This window comes from Bos javanicus, chromosome 4 (genome assembly GCF_032452875.1).
Source record: "Bos javanicus breed banteng chromosome 4, ARS-OSU_banteng_1.0, whole genome shotgun sequence".
Lineage (NCBI taxonomy): Eukaryota > Metazoa > Chordata > Mammalia > Artiodactyla > Bovidae > Bos > Bos javanicus.
In genome coordinates, this window is record NC_083871.1 from 87,195,950 (window position 1) to 87,214,169 (window position 18,220).

Here is an 18,220-nt window from a genome sequence, read left to right on the forward strand (position 1 = left end):
GGCTTGTGGCTCCCCCGAGTATGGTGGAGGGTGTCTCTGCCAGTTTAATATATCCATAGAGGAAAATGGCTGGTAATAACAGGCTACAGGGGACTGATTGTAGTGCCCCATGCGTCCTGAACTGGAGGCTGTTGTAGCTCTCTGAGGGGCATCTGTTGTGGGGTTCTTTCCCCCTGTTCCTTGGCAGAGCGCAGCCTCTAACTGCTGTGTTTTCTTCCCCCTTCCCGTCAGTACTCACTGGGAGAGGTGGATACAATCTAGGAGGTCCAGCTGAGGTGGAATTCTGGGGACATTGACCAGAGGTCTCCATTGCTGGGATTGGAGCCTACCGAAATGGCGGCTCTACGAACTCCAGGAGAGCTGATGGAAGAGCATTGGCTGCTGCAGGAACTTCACCTGGCCCTGGATTGGGCAGTAAGGTGGCCTCCCATCCTGGTGGAGCACTGGGAGGCAGGCACGTCATTATCCAGTATGGGGGAGGGGTCAGGTCATCCCCGTCCAAATCCTGTAGAATTTCCCTTTTTATCATCAGTCAACTTTTGTGCCATTAATATTTCTCTCTTTCTCTTCTGAATAAAGAACCTTGTCCAAGTGGGAGGGTCTTGAGCTAACCCTAGCCATGAGTCAATATATGGATATTGATCCAAGTGTCCTGGCTCTCCTGTGACTACTGTCTAGACTGCTTCCACTATTTTTAAGTTCATGGTGTTCTCTGGTGGCCATCCTACTCCCATAGGGGGCCATTCAACCTCACAGAGTATGTGGAGGCGGTTAGACTTCATCTTCACCCCATAGTCTCCTCCAAATCCCTTCTTTAAATGTTTAATCATGCACTCCAATACAGTTGCCTTAGATTCACTTCCCCCCATCTTGCTTACCTTCTCGGACCTTCTTCTACTTTTCCTTTTCGTTCTGTCTACGAAGTTCTCAGTACCCTATGTACTTCTGATATTTCCACTCAATGACACTTAAATTGCCATTCTGCCTCCTTCCTAACTGGGGTGAGAAGAGCCTTACCTGCCAGATCCCAGAGGGAGAAGGGGGGTCAGCGTGTCTTCACTTGCCCGTCAGCACAGCCGAACCAGAACACCACGTGATCCAAGACTGTTTCTCCCTTAACTTTTAAAGTCCATTCTGCCTTGGTAGGCTTGATCAGGTGTGGATGAAAATACAGATGGGTTAAATATCCCACGTCCCAGCCGTCTCCGGAAAAGCCAATTCGTACTCACTTATGTATCCCCCTCCTTCTAGCCTGACAGTTCTGAGGGGGTCAAGAATTTCATAGCAGACGGGACACCTCCTTGGGGAGGGCAGAATACAAGCACACACAAAAAAACAAGTTTCTTCTCCTAAAAATCCCCTAGCAATTGCTTGGTAATAATTTTCCCCAAGATGGCGTGGACACCACCTCCTAAATGACCTTCACAAATTTCCTTCCTAAGCCCTAACATGCTTGTCAACCTATGTACCAAGCAATTGTTGCCACCTGGCTATTCCAGGCTCCTGTGGGTCTGTGCCCCTTCTAATCCCTCCCAGGGGGCTGATCAGGCCCCCTCTTCCACCCTACCGGGTGGGTTCCTCCTCACCTGAGCGCTCAGTTCCCCTTCTGCCGTCCACTACCTGCTAACATGAAAGGTCCGGACATTGAGAAGCAGAATCCTTCCAGAAGGGTGAGGCGCCTTCCCTCCTCTAGGAGATTTGAGCTGGAAGGCCTCGGAGTAGTCCAAAATGGGACTTGTCTCCTCAAAGTGAGGATTTTCCCCACCCATGCACCAAATGTTGTAGCCACGCGTTCTGGGAAACAAACCCACTCCGAAGGACAATGCAGATAGTGGAGTGCAGTTTGTTATACTGGTGGGCCCAAGGCAGAGTCTCCTCTTAGCCAAGGACCCTGATCAGTTTTCCTGAAAACCTTATATACCCTAAGTGTACGTGCCCAAACCCACCTCCCCAAATTCCCTGAATCTAGTCTGAACAAAGGAAAAGAAAGATACAATCAAAATTAACCCATGATTCAAATGACTTAAGCCTAGGTAGCTAACAGTGGACAATTATCAATAGGCCTGTGGTCATACCCCAATAAGCATAATAGAATTTATGATTCTATTCGGTTACACAGATAATTAGGATATTCTTTTAGGCAACAGAGAGTCTAGGTATGAGCCCTGGAGCTCTTCTATCCAGGGGGGTCTGGTTTTCCAGTTGGTATGTCATTTTCATAGATACTGGGCATATAGCTCAAAGTCCACAGTTTGGCCCAAGATGGAGTCCTGCTTTCAAGATGGAGCCTATTCTGTCTGCTTCCTCCTTCAAGACTACTGTAGTGTATACAGAAGCAGAAATATAGTGTTGAACACATGAAACTTATAGAATGTTCTAAACCAATTCTACTCCAATTTTTTTTTTTTTTAAGATATTCTCTAGAGCACAACAAAGGATCCATTGTACTGAGAGGTGAGACTGCACCTGGACACTTTGAGCACCTCATGACACTGAATCAACAGGCAGAACAAGAAGACTAGAAGGTACTCCAGCAAGTAGTGCTAAAGGCTGATGCATGCTGAGAGAAGAGGGGGAAATTGAAATTATTAGTACACAGTGAGAGAAAAAATCCTCTGCAGCTGAGTCACTTCAGTAGTGTCCGACTCTGTACAACCCCATAGACGGCAGCCCACCAGGCTCCCCTGTCCCTGGGATTCTCCAGGCAAGAACACTGGAGTGGGTTGCCATTTCCTTCTCCAATGCATGAAAGTAAAAAGTGAAAGTGAAGCCGCTCAGTCGTGTCTGACCCTCAGCCACCCCATGGACTGCAGCCCACCAGGCTCCTCCATCCATGGGATTTTCCGGCAAGAGTACTGGAGTGGGGTGCCAAAATCCTCTAGTCACCTCTTTATTTTGTCATATCCTGTGAATAAAAGGGGCTTTCCAGGTGGCTCAGTGGTAAAGAATCTGCCTGCCAATGAGGAAGACACAAGTTTAATCCCTGGGTTGGGAACATCCCCTGGAGTAGAAATGGGAACCCACTCCAGTATTCTTGCCTGGAAAATCCCATGGGCAGAGGAGCCTGGCCACAAAGAGCCAGACACGACTGAGCCACTGAACACGCACACACCTTGTAAGTAAAGTCCATGGAAAACAGCAACTATCAATTCAAGCAGAACTTGTAATGATTCAAACCCCTCAGAAATGCAATTTGGGGTCACCTCACCAGGCAAAGATTCATGACAAGTTGAGATAAATTCTCAGGACAAACGAAATATGGAAGGGGTACTGCATGGATGTCACCATAAATATTAGCTACAATCATGTGACCTGTTGCAGAAAAGAGGACTGCAATAGCTATGAGTGTTTTTACTTATTTTTATGTGAATATTTTTGTTTTCTTACCTCTTTCACCCTTTATTATCTAACATAAGTTGTATGAACAGTAGAAAACTAAGTGTTTAAGTTAACAGGCTATGAAAGAGGGAGTGTAAATCAGATAGGAGAAGGATAAAGATCCAAAGACAAAAAAAGAGACTTGCAGCCTCTCCTCAGAAAAGGGTTAGATGGTTTTTCGGTTATATGTGATAGAGTTGCAGCAAGTGAGGTGGAAGTATGACTTTCTTATTGTCACAGTTTGAGATTAACTTTGCTTTAAGAAATGTATTTGCATGCCAAGTAAACAGGGATTGGACTGTGGTGATTTGTTCACTTAGGTAGGTTGAATAATGTATCCCAGAATTCTTTTTTGTGTAAGTTTTTGATTAGGGTGGGTCCCAATGGAGTCTTGTGAGAGACATGAGCACAGAATGATATATGTATATATCTATCTGTATATGGATATCTATAAATATAATCTTTAAATATGTATATGGTTATTTATTATAAATAAATCTATATATAAATATAGATACAGATCTTCTCATCCGATTCTGTATCAAATGTGATGACAATGATTTTGTATACACTGCTTAACCAGCTCCACAATTGTTTTATAAGGCCACTTCCTTGCAACAAATCCTTCTTAGGTATAGATACAGACCTTGTAGGGTTCTGCCTTTCTAACTGAATCCTGATACATTTCAACAATGGAATCAACAGAATTTTCTGAACATACTGAGCTTAGACTATAAGAGGAAGAGAGGAAACAGGAATGGTTCCTAAGTTTTGGTCTCAGAAATTTAGAATGGAGCTGCCAGTTACTATGGAAGAGAAGGCTGAGACTGAACAGACCTAAGGGAGAAAATCAAGACTATGTTTCTAGTGATGTTATTTTTGAAATGCCTTCTAGATAGCTAGATGGAAGTGTCAGGTGACCATCTGGATTTACAAGTCTGAAGTGGTGAGAAGCCCTGAGATAAGAGGGCTTCACTGAAGACAAAATTCTTTGGGAAGTCATCCAGTTTTTAAGTACCATAGATTACTTAACCCATGCAAATGGATAAAAACACCTAGGGAGTGGATTTAAAGAAGAAAGGTGATGTGGGAATGGGAAAATGACAGAGGAAAAAGAGTTGGAAAAATGAAGAGGATCCACCAAAGGAAATTAAGAAGGAGCAACCAATGAGGTAGAGAAAGTGATGGCAAATGCTTCTGATAGATCAAGATAAATGAAGACCTAAATATTCCACAGGATTTAGGAATGCTTCTTCCCTGGTAGCTCAGCTGGTAAAGAAGGCAGGAGACTGCTGCTCAATTCCTGGATCAGGAAGATCCTCTGGAGAAGGGATAGACTACCCATCCAGTATTTTTGGGTTTCCCTGGTGGCTCAGGAAGTAAAGAATTTGCCTGCAATGCGGGAGACCTGGGTTTGATCCCTAGGTTGGGAAGATCCCCTGGAGTAGGAAATAGCAACCAATTCCAGCATTCTTGCCTGGGAAATCCCATGGACAAAGGAGCCTGGTGGACTACAATCCCTGGGGTCACAGAGTCAGACACAACTGAGAGACTAGGCACAACACAAAGATTTAGGAATGGGGGGATCACTTCTAACTTTGAGTGGAACAACTCTGAGTACAGTGATGGGAATGAAAGTCTGTTATCGTTGTTCATTCGCTCAGTCGTGTCTGACTCTTTGTGACCCCATGGACTGTAGCACATCAGGCTTCCCTGTCCATCACCAACTCCTGGAGATTGCTCAAACTCATGTCTACTGAGCCTGTGATGCTATCCAACCATCTCATCCTCTGTCATCCCCTTCTCCTCCTGCCTTCAATCTTTTCTAGCATCAGGGTCTTTTCTAGTGAGTCAGCTCTTTGTATCAAGTGGCCAAAGTATTGGAGCTTCAGCTTCAGCATCAGTCCTTCCAAGGAATATTCAGGATTGATTTCCTTTAAGACTGATTGGTTTGATCTCCTTACTGTCCAAGGGAATCTCAAGTCTCCTCCTTGAACAGATTCATGGGAGAATGGGAGGAGGGGAAGTAAGTATAAAGGCTATTAAGCACAGGTTCACATGTCTGGTACACAGTGAAGCCAAACAAACCAAACATCAGAGTTTGGAGGAGAGAAAAGTTTATTGAAGGGCCGTACAAAGAGAATGGGCAGCTCATGCTCAAGAAATACGAATTCTTAAATGTTTTTAGGGGAACTGTTTTTATAGGCAAATTTGAGGTGAGGGCTGCAAGATGTATAATTTTTTCCTGATTGGTTGGTGGTGAGGTAACAGGGTGGCACTCCAGAAATCTTGTGCTCTGCCTGAAGTTACCATCCTCCACCCAGGTGGGGGCCTTAGTTTCTGCAAAGGAACTCAATGATATATTGTTAAGGTATATCTCTTGAGGAGGAACCAAGACCCTGCTTTGTCTCTGCACTGTTGCTCTTGACTGTTCCTCCTTTGTTTCTGTTTAGGGAGGGCCCTTCCCTAATTAGTAACTGTTTGAATCTGCCCTTTGTAACTCAGGGAAGGTCTAGGAGGTGAAAACCTTTTCCTGCAGACAAGAAATGGGGGATGCAGGAAGATTTTGGAACCCCGGAGCCCACAGCATCCTGCTCAGTTTCACTACCTTTCCGAGAAATGTTGTTATCAACAGGAGCAGAGACATGGCAGAAGCCAGTGGAAGATGTGAGATCCAGAGAAACTTATTTTAGATGAGAAATATTACCATATGTTATATACTGATGTGAATAATAATTATGAAAAGAGAAGGGGAGACTTGCTATAGTGATATCCTTGGGAAAGTGAGAAGAAATGGAATTCAGGACACAAGAGGAGAGATGGACTCAAATGGGACCATAAGCTGTTCATCTCCTTCAAGGGGTAGAAGAAAGTCACATGAGTTTGGGTATTGATGCTTTAGTAGATTAGATAGTGGGATCCTGTGTAAATCCTTTGTTAATTACCTCATTTTCTTAGCAAGGAATAAAGCAGGGTCATTAACTGATCATGTAGTTTGGGGAGGGAAAGGTTGGAAATTTGATAATAGAGAAGAATGAAGTGTTCACCAATGAGTAGAAGTGTGACAGGACTAGAGAAATGTGGTAGAATCACTGGGAAGCACTCAGGTCAGTCAGTTCAGTCGCTCAGTCATGTCCCACTCTCTGGGATCCCATGGACTGCAGCACGCCAGGCCTCCCTGCCCATCACCAACTCCCAGAGTTTACTCAAACTCATGTCCATTGAGTCAGTGATGCCATCCAACCATCTCATCCTCTGTTGTCTCCTTCTCCTCCTGCCTTCAATCTTTCCCAGCATCAGGGTCTTTTCCAATAAGTCAGTTCTTCACCTCAGGTGGCCAAAGGATTAGAACTTCAGCTTCAGCCTCAGTCCTTCCAATGAACATTCAGGGCTGACTTCCTTTAGGATGGACTAGTTGGATCTCCTTGCAGTCCAAGGGACTCTCAAGAGTTTTTTCCAGTACCACAGTTCAAAAGCATCAATTTTTTGGCTCTCAGCTTTCTTCACAGTCCAACTCTCACATCCATACATGACTGCTCGAAAAACCATAGCTTTGACTAGATGGACCTTTGTTGGCAAAGTAATGTCTCTGCTTTTTAATATGCTGTCTAGGTGGGTCATAGCTTTTCTTCCAAGGAGCAAGTGTCTTTAGTTTCATGGCTGTAGTCACCATCTGCAGTGATTTAGGAGCCCAAACAAATAAAGTCTCTCACTGTTTCCATTGTTTCCCCATTTATTTGCCATGAAGTGATGGGACCAGATGCCATGACCTTCGTTTTCTGAACCCTGAGTTTTAAGCTGGGTTTTCACTCTCCTCTTTCACTTTCATCAAGAGGCTCTTTAGTTCTTCTTTGCTTTCTGCCATAAGGGTGGTGTCATCTGCATATTTAAGGATATTGATATTTCTCCTGGCAATCTTGATTCCAGCTTGTGCTTCATCCTGCCCAGCATTTCTCATGATGTACTCTGCATAGAAGTTAAATAAGCAGGGTGACAATATACAGCCTTGACGTACTCCTTTCCTGATTTGGAGCCAGTCTGTCTTTCTATGTCCAGTTCCAACTGTTGCCTCTTTACCTGTATACAGATTTCTCGGGAGGTAGGTCTCTTTAAGAATTTTCCAGTTTGTTGTGATCTACACAGTCAAAGGCTTTGGCATAGTCAATAAAGCAGAAGTAGATGTTTTTCTGGAACTCTCTTGCTTTCTTGATAATCCAACGGATGTTGGCAATTTGATCTCTGGTTCCTCTGCCTTTCTAAATCCAGCTTGAACATCTGGAAGTTCATAGTTCACATACTGTTGAAGCCTGGCTTGGAGAATTTTGAGCATTACTTTACTACCGTGTAAGATAAGTACAATTGTGCAGTAGTTTGAACATTACTTGGCATTGCCTTTATTTGAGTTGGAATGAAAACTGACCATTTCAGGCCAGTGACCACTGCTGAGTTTTCCAAGTTTTCTGGTATATTTTGTACAGCACTTTCACAGCATCATCTTTTAGGATTTGAAATAGCTCAATTAGAATTCCATCACATCCACTAGCTTTGTTCATAGTGATGCTTCCTAAGGCCCTCTTTACTTCGTATTCCAAGATGTCTGGCTCTAGGTGAGTGATCACACCATTGTGATTGTCTGGGTCATGAAGATATTTTTTGTATAGTTCTTTTGTGTATTGTTGCCACCTCTTCTTAATTAATATCTTCTGCTTCTGTTAGGTCCATACCATTTCTGTCCTTTATTGTGCCCATCTTTGCATGAAATGTTCCCTTGGTATCTCTAATTTTCTTAAAGAGATCTCTAGTCTTTCCCATGATATTATTTTCCTCTATTTCTTTGTGCTGATCACTGAGGAAGTCTTGTTTATCTCTCCTTGCTATTCTTTGGGACTCTGTATTCCAATGGGTATATCTTTCCTTTTCTCCTTTGTCTTTTGCTTCTCTTCTTTTCTCAGCTATTTGTAAGGCCTCCTCAGACAACCATTTTGCTTTTTTGCATTTCTTCTTCTTGGGGATGGTCTTGATCACTGCTGACTGTACAATGTCATGAGCCTCCGTCCATAGTTCTTCAGGCACTCTCTCTATCAGATCTAATCCTTTGAATCTATTTGTTACTTCCACTGTAAAGTAAGAAATTTGATTTAGGTCATAGCTGAATTATCTTGTGGTTTTCCCTACTTGCTTCAATTGTGGAAGACCTGGGTATGCCATGAGCCCTCTTGGAGGAGGTTGCTGTTAACCCCACCATAGAGCCACCAGCCACATAGGACTGGGGAAACAGACTCTTGGAGGGCACAAACAAAAACCTTGTGCACACCAGGACCCAGGAGAAAGGAGCAGTGACCCCACAAGAGACTGACGCAGACTTGCCTTTGAGTGTCCAGGAGTCTCCAGTGGAGGCGTGGGTCAGCGGTGGCCTGCTGCAGGGTCGGGAGCACTGAGTGCAGCAGTGTGTGCACAGGACCTTTTGAAGGAGGTCACCATTGTCTTCATTACCTCCACCATAGTTTGGTCTCAGGTCAAACAACAGGAAGGGAACACAGCCCCACCCATCAACAAAAAATTGGATTAAATATTTACTGAGCATGGCCCTGCCCATCAGAAGAAGACCCAGTTTCCCCCTCAGTCAGTCTCTCCCATCAGAAAGCTTTGATAAGCCTTTTATGCTTATCCATCAGAGGGCAGACAGAATGAAAACCACCATCACAGAAAACTAACCAAACTGATCACATGGACCACAGCCTTGTCTAACTCAGTCAAACTATGAAGCATGCTGTATGGGGCCACTCAAGACAGACACATCATAGTGGAGAGTTCTGACAAAATGTGGTCTGCTGGAGACGGCAATGGCAAACCACTTCAGTGTTCTTGCCTTGAGAACCCCATGAACAGTATGAAAAGGCAAAAAGATATGACACTGAAAAATGAATTCCCTAGGTGCCCAGTATGTTACTGGAGATCAGTGGAGAAATAACTCCAGAAAGAATGAAGAGACAGAGCCAAAGCAAAACCAACAGCCAGGTGTGGATATAACAGATGATAGAAGTAAAGTCCAATGCAGTAAAGGGCGATATTGCATAAGAACCTGGAATGTTAGGTCCTTGAATCAAGGCAAATTGGAAGTAATCAAACAGGAGATGGCAAGACTGAACATAGACACTTTAGGAATCAGTGAACTAAAATGAACTGGAATGAGTGAATTTAACTCAGATGACCATGATATCTACTACCATGGGCAAGAATCCCTTAGAAGAAATGGAGTAGCCATCATAATCAACAATAGAGTCCAAAATGCAGTACTTGGATGCAATCTCAAAAATGACAGAATGATCTCTGTTTGTTTCCAAGGCAAGCCATTCAATATCACAGTAATCCAAGTCTATGCCCCGACCTGTAATGCTGAAGAAGCTAAAATTGAATGGTTCTAATGAAAACCTACAAGACCTTCTAGAACTAACACCCCAAAAAGATGTCTTTTTCATTATAGGGGACTGGCATGCAAAAGTAGGAAGTCAAGAGATACCTGGAGTAACAGGCAAATTTGACCTTGGAGTACAAAATTAAGCAGGTCAAAGGCTAACGGACTTACAGACTTTTGCCAAGAGAACACACTAGTCATAGCAAACACCCTCTTCCAACAACACAAGAGAAGACTCTCTATATGGACATCACCAGAGGTCAATACTGAAATCAGACTGATTATATTCTCTGCAGCCAAAGATGGAGAAGCTCTATACAGTCAGCAAAAACAAGACCGGGAGCTGACTGTGGCTCAGATCATGAACTCCTTACTGCCAAATTCAGACTTAAATTGAAGAAAATGGGGTAGCAGCAGCAGTAGGGAAAACCATTAGACCATTCAGGTATGCCCTAAATCAAATCCCTTATGATTATACACTGGGAAGCACTGGAGCTTAGCAGATCTAAGTGAAGGACAGTGTTGATCTTAGTGTGCCGCCCTGTGGATAGAAGACCAAGACACAGCTCCTTTTTGCACAAGCAGATCTAAAAAAGAGAGAATGTGACAGGGCAGAGATAAGCAGATTCAATTCCAAAATGGATTAAGAATTTGTTACTGTTTTGTTCAGTTACTCAGTCATGTCCGACTATTTGCAGCCCCATGGACTGCAGCACGCCAGGCTTCCCTGTCCTCAACTACCTCCTGGAGTTTGCTCAAATCCATGTCCAGTGAGTCTGTGATGCCAACCAACCATCTCATCCTCCATCGTCCCCTTTTCCTCCTGCCTTCAAACTTTCCCAGCATCAAGGTCTTTCCCAAGGAGTCAGCTCTTCGCATCAGGTGGTCAAAGTATTGGAGCTTCAGCTTCAGTAACAGTCCTTCCAGTGAATATTCAGGGTTGATTTCCTTTAGGATTGACTGGTTTGACCTCCTTGCTGTCCAAGGGATTCTCAAGAGTGTTCTCCAGCACCATAGTTTGAAAGCATCAATTCTTCGGTGCTCTGCCTTCTTTGTGGTCCAACTCTCACATCCATACGTGACTATTGGAAAAGCCATAGCTTTGCCTATATGCAGCTTTGTCAGCAAAGTGATGTCTCTGCTTTTTTAATACACTGTCTGGGTTTGTTGCAGCCTTTCTTCCAAGGAGCAAGTGTCTTTTAATTTCATGGCTGCAGTCACTGTCCACAGTGATTTTGGAGCCCAAGAAAATAAAATCTGTTTCTGCTGCCTCCAAATGTGAGTGGTGAAAAGAATCCCTTTGGGAGGACATAGAACTTCCAGTCAGCCCAGAATATACTAGCTGTTGGCCACGGTAGAAGAAGTTATGATTTCTGTCCAACAATAAAACGGTCTCTGCCTGAGACCTTCAAATGACAAAAGCAAACGTTTGGGCATTTCAATGTAATCAAGTTATTGAAAGACAGCTAACAATGAAAACTGTTAGGATATACGTGAAACCAAAGGTGTAAAATGGTAGTTCATTTTACTGTGTATGTTCCGTTTATAGAAGAGTATATTGGTATTATTTTTGCACTAGATGTTTCGTCAGGAACGGAACTTTCAGTAGATAAGAGAGTCAGAAGCAGAGTAAGACCCATTTACCTCGTTTGCTTCATTTGCTTTCAAAGGTCAAGTGCAGAGAAAGCTAGGGATGAGAAGAGGAGAAGGGCAGCCATCAGAGACTATGAGATGGAAGCTGCATGTTTAAGGCCAGAGATAGATGGAGTCAGGATCCTGGATGATTGTAGAATGACTGCTCTAAAATGCCTACTCAGACTTTAACATGAGAGAGATCTGTATCTCTGTCTTATTTAAACTAGTTATTACTGAATGTTTTTCAACAGCTGAACCTACAATACAAGTCCTAACCAGGTCATTGTACTATAAATGAATGTCTCATTGAAAAAAAGGATTTTTAATACATATGGCTATAACTCAACTGGTCCTGGTACTTCAACAGAATGCATGTGTCAGCAGGCAGAGTCTCCTACACGATGAGGACTTTCACTCTTATTTTTGGCACCCGGGGAGAGGGGTTTCATATTTTTCCTATGGATGACCGAAAATTTCAGATTTCTGCAAGGCTCGTGTAACTTGAACTAAACATTTTAGAAAGATTTTCAAATTCACAAATATAAAGATTTTATTTAACAGTGCAATATAAAAATCTTATTTGTCTAATACAGTTGGTGCCAAAGTATAATATGCAAGTTAAATCTTTGAAAAATGTAAGTTTTCCAGCTCTTAGCCATAGTGTAGGAACATATTCCCGTTTTATAAATGAAGCAACTCCAGAACATGTTTACCTTCTCTGAATTCAATATTTTTTCTATATTATATTATGCCATATTGCAGTTAAATGTACTTCCAAACTTATGCCATGTTTTTCTTTTATAGTTGCTGGTGTCTCTGTGGGTTACAGGATATACTAAGGAACCAATTTAGTTTCACCATGAAATTCTCCTCACAATTGCTCTTACGTGGCAATTCACAATTTTGCCACTGGATGGCACCAAATTTTATCTTTTAAAGTTGCTTTTTTTTTCCCGTTGAAATTGATGCACAAGCAGTAAATATTTAAGTTGCAGAACTTAAATATTCATCAAAAACTAAATACTTCAATCAAGTAAAATCATACCCTAATCCTCTAGTCAACACTACAAACTAACATTTCTGCACCACATGTTTGTAACTGAAGAAACAAAATACGCGTACAAATGAACATAACAATTTAAACGGTGACTCAAAGCAAATTGTATGTAACAGCACCAGTGAGGGTTTAAACTTGCTATTACATTAATCCAAAGAAAACTGTTCAAACAAGCTAGGTCACAGCAAACTTGAAGAAACTTGCAATACAGACACAGAAAGCAAAGCAAATATGCTCCAGAAACAAGAATTCAGGTTGGGAAATACCCAAAGCTTATGATAACCACCTATTTTTCCCAACAGTCTGCTCTAGGAGCTTACTCCAGTGTTTCGTTCCTTTGGTGGATTTTCTCAATCTTGCTGTGGTCTATGAAGTCATCCTTTGATGTCCCCATCAAAGTGACCTTCTCTTAAAGGCAGTGAACCTTCAAGTTGCTCTTGGTTCATGTTTCCAATTTCCTCTGACGGTAATTTACACATCTAATCCACAATTGTACTTTAATCATTTTTCTATGTATGCACATGTGTGTGCGTGCATGCTCAGTGGTATCCTACTCTTTGCTACTCCATGGACTGTAGCTGCCAGGCTCCTCTGTTCATGAGATTTCCCAGGCAAGGATACTGGAGTGGGTTGCCATTTCCTCCTCCAGGGAATCTTCCTGACCCAGAGATCAAACCCACATTTCTTGTGTCTTCTGCATTGGCAGGCAGATTCTTTCTCACTGAGCCACCTGGGAAGTCCCTTTGCAATATATATTAATGTCAAATCATGCCTTAAAATTCCACAGTATTATATGTTAATTATATCTCAAGAAAGCCAGGGGGGAAAAGGTACTTTATCTACTGACTGGTTGGGCATATCATAAGCAGATGCCCACATACCGCCAAGAAAATAATATGCACAGAAGAAAGAGGAAAACCAGAAAAGGATGGTGCTTGAAAGACAAGAAAAAAGTCTTATAGGACGATTCCTTCCTTCCAGTTGCTCAAACCAGAAATACTTGGAATTATCCTTGACTCCTCTCTTTTTCTCATTGAATGTGTATTCAATTCTCTACCTTCAAAACACATACAAGTCTGCTGTGGTCTGAATGTTTGCGTCTCCCTAAAATCTGTATGTTGAAATGTCCGTTGTGATGATATTAGGAGGTGGGGTCTTAGAAAAGTGCTGAAGTCATGAGGGCAGAGCCCTTATGAATGGGACCGGTGCTTTTATAAATCAAAGACTTTCCTGGTGGGCCAGTGGCTAAGATTCTCAGTGCAGGGGGCCTGGTCTCTATGCTTGATCAGAAAACTAGATCCTACATACTGTTCAACTGAGACCCAATGCAGTCAAATGAATAAATAAATATTTAAAAAATAAATGCATGAAATAAAACAAACAAAACCCACAAAGCTCCCTAACTTATTCTGCCATGTGAAGATACAGTGAGAAGTGTGCAACCCAGAGAGGACCTAGAAATGGAATTACTGAGTCATAGGGTAGAAGAGGGGCTTCCCTGGTGGTTCAAATGGTAAAGACTGCAATGCAAGAGACCTGGATTTGACGCCTGGGTTGGGAAGATCTCCTGGAGTAGGGAATGGCTACCCACTCCAGTATTCTTGGCTGGAGGATCCCATGGACAGAGAACCCTGGTGGGCTACAGTCCATGGGGTCACAAAGAGTCAGACATGACTGAGCAACTAACACTTCCACACTTTCAGGGTGTGAGAGACATAAATTGGTGTCAGAGCTTTGCTTCTCATAGTTGCTACTTCCCTATATACCTTTTCCTAGGAGGAAAAGCTCCTAGGAGCTTCTCCTAGGAGAACCCCAGTTCTCTTGGGGTCTACATGGAGATCACAGTACCTTGATATGACCCTCATGTCCCCTGGCCACAGAACAGATGATCATTTCCACCTTGCAAATGCGAGAAATGAGTCTCAAAGAGCTCTAATAAGATTCCACAGGTTTAGTAAGTACATAAAATGAAAGTCAAACCTAAGTCTGCATGACTCCAAAGCTGTGTTCATTTTCCTATACTGCACCCTGACACAAATACAAAAAATTCTGAATATGGAAGCTAAGTGGATTTTCTAGGACTCAGGATCTTGACCCTGGTTGGATCTGTGTTGTTTTCTGAGCAGCAAGAGAGGGGGAAATCCCCACTCATCAAACATTATGTGGCATCAAAATGTTCTGACTCCACAGGACCACACATCCATGCTTCCGGCTCTCTGAACATGGGTTTTGGTAATACTACAACATGGACTGGATGTTTTATATTTTGTCTGGGTATTTAGGGGCTATAGAGACCAACAGAATCCAATTAAGCACATACAGTGTTCAAAGTGAGATGCTCTGATGATTTTAGCATTTCTGATTCAAGGAATGAGGAAAACTGCTATCAATAAAAGCATTCATTTATTTGGACCTGATAAAGCACTCAGATATTATTGATATTTATAAACCAGTATATGCTTGTAGTGATAAGGAAAAAAGAATGAGGTGGGTAATTTCCTTGAATTGTATGGAACACGTTTCAGTAGCAGATGTCTGTTTCCCTTTGGTACAATTCTCTCATCTTACTCTTCTCTAGACTTACTGAGGTCCAGAGCATACGTAGCTTTTCCATTCCTCATCAGGTCCCCATCAGGTTCTCCAGTGGACAGTGCAGCTCTAACAGAACATACTTGCCTGAAGCAAACCTGGGAATTAAGTCATGCTACCTTCCTTAAAGCATCTGTCTTTCCTGTTGTAATAAAACCAGTCAACAGCAATGGTGATGAAGATGACATGATAATAACAAACATACATTGAGCATCTATGCATACGCTCAGGCTCCATGGTCTATGGCCCATTTTTATCAAATGTTCTTAATGTCATCGGAGGTAGGTATTTTTATTACCCTTTCTTAAGGAAAAGGACACTGAGCTCCTAGGAACTGCCAAGGGAAGCGATAGGGCCACAACTCAAATGTTGATCAGACAGGTTCTTCACGCCCTTGTTCTCACAGGCCTCCTATGTAGTCGCAGCAAGCCAGAGGCCACCACAACTGATCCTCCTCTGGATTGCACATTCCATCACCCCTTCTACTTTACTCAGATTAGAACTTGCCAGTTCTGTGCCTTAGATCTTGGTTGGAAAATATTATTAACCAATCTCAAGGGCAAAAATGCCCTTGGTTTATGGATTCTAGTGTCTATTTTAAAAACTATTATAGGGACTTCCCTGGTGGTCCAGCGGTTAAGACGCCACACTTCTACTGCAGGGGCACAGTTTTGATTCCTTGTTAGGGAGCTAAGATCCCACATGCTGTGTGGTGCAGCAAAATAAAATAAAATGTCATGACCATAATATTCAAAATGACATGACCTAAAAATACAAAATAAACACAATAGTATGTCTTAATGTAATTGCCTTAATTCAAAGATGTTATTTCTTGAAGCAAGAGTTGCTGAGCTCTCTGGAAGGAGATTCTGGGCAGGCAGAGATTTCTAGATTTGCCCAAAAGATATTCCTAGTGAAAGGGAGGGAGCATCAGGGGGCACCAGAAGGAAGCCTCCACTGTGGATCCATCCTACTCCAGAGCACTTCCTGTCATGCCTGTGCCTACATGCTCAGTTGTGTCCCATTCTTTGCAACCCCATGGACAATAGCCCTCCAGACTCTTCTTCCATGGAATTTTCCAGGCAAGAACACTGGAGTGGGCTTCTATTTCCTACTCCAGGGCCTGACATGCCTAAACATTATCCACCTAGGCCTCAATCCTTCCAATAAACCAATTCTCTCTCTTTCTATTTTTGTTGTCCTTTTCAGGACTTCTCCCCAAGGAAATATGCCGAAACTCTAGAGCCACAATACAAGTTTGTCATAAGAAAGAAAATTTCTTCACATTGAATCTTGGGCTCCATTATCAACAATGAAACCTAAATTTCTAAGGATACTTTTAAAACTTATCCCAATGGCTACCATTTCCTCCCCAAACTCCTCCCTAGTTTGCATGAATCAAACCTGGAACAGTTAGGCCTAGAAAGAGGAATGGACTTTTTGATTTCCCAATAAATTGGCTGATAGTTTATTTTACTTGGTAAGCTTCCTTGCATGTTTTCCATGTCTGTATAATATTCCTATATGGTTACAAATCTTAGTTGAAATGAATAGAAAAAAAAAAAACTCAAACTAGCACAAGCCAAAAAGATAACTAGGAAGTTCAAGTGATGAACACACAGACAAAGCTAAATTCAGAGGCTCCAGTGATGGCATCAACCTTGGTCTCTTCCCTCCATCTCTCAGTTTTGCTACCTTCTACCCTGGCTTTCTTCTCAGGCAATTTTTGTTTGCTTTCTATGAGATGACCCATTGGCAGCCTCAGGTTTAAATTTTGCTAATATAAAATTCATTCAAAGGTTTTCTTTTGCAGTAACTCTAGCAAAAGTCTCAGAATTCAGCCTTCCTTGGTGCCTCTGTGGTAAAGAATCCTCTTGCTAATGCAGGAGACACAGGTTTGATCCCTGGTCCAGGAAGATCAGCCCGTGAGCCACAACTATTGAGCCCAGGAACATCAACTACTGAAGCCTATGGGCACCAAGAGCCTGCAACAAGAGAAGACACTGCAATGAGAAGCCCACAAACTGCAACTAAAGAGCAGCCCCATCTCATCATAACTAGAGAAAAGCCTGTGCAGCAGTGAAGACCCTGCACAGCCAAAAATAAAAATTGAAATAAATTAGTTAATAAATAAAATTACTTTTCAAAAGTCTCAAAATTCACCTAACTAACCTGGGTTCCAAGCCCAGTTTTGAAGCCATCATAGTAGTTGGAAAATGAAACTCTCCCAAAGACCAAGCCTGGGACATATATTCCTACTTCTAGATAAACCCCAAGCCAACACATGAATTGAAAGTCAGGTAGTCAAGTCCTCAAAGAGTAAGAAAAGACGTTGGATGAAGTTTCCTATGCCTTCTGTGTCTGTGTCTTAATCAGACCATAAGCTTATTGAGCAATGACTACATCCTATGATTATTTGTATTCCCCAGATAGAACTCAAAACAGTGCTATACATGAGAGCTCATAAATAGAATTTTATTTACCGAGTTTCTAGCTGCCTGAATACAATGGATTAAAAGGTGCCTTTATAATATATGGCAAAACCAATACAATATTGAAAAGTTAAAAAAAAAATTGCCTTTATCAAAAGTTGGTGACGTCCTTCTGCTCCCAAAACGAACAAACAAACCCATGAAATTAAAACAATGAAAAGGATGCCAAGAGGCAGTTGAAAAGATGCTCAACAACACTACTTATTCAGTTCAGTTCAGTTCAGTGCTTAGTGTGTCCAACTCTTTGCGACCCCATGAATTGCAGCATGCCAGGCCTCCCTGTAGTAATTGTTAGAAAAATGAAAATCAAAATCACAATGAGGTATCAACTCTTACCAGTGAGAATGGCCATCATGAAAAAATCTACAAACAATAAATGCTGGAGAGGGTGTGGAGAAAAGGGAACCCTGTTGTACCTTTGGTGGGAATGTAAATTGATACAGCCACTAAGGAGAACAGTATGGAGGGTCCTTAAAAAACCACAAATAGAACTACCATATGACGCAGCAATCCCACTCCTGGGCATATACCTGGAGAAAACCATAATTAAAAAAAAATACATGCACCCCAATGTTTATTGCAACATGTTTTTATGATAAATAAGAAACAGAGATACATATATAAATTTATACCTAAACAGTTGACTCTTGAACA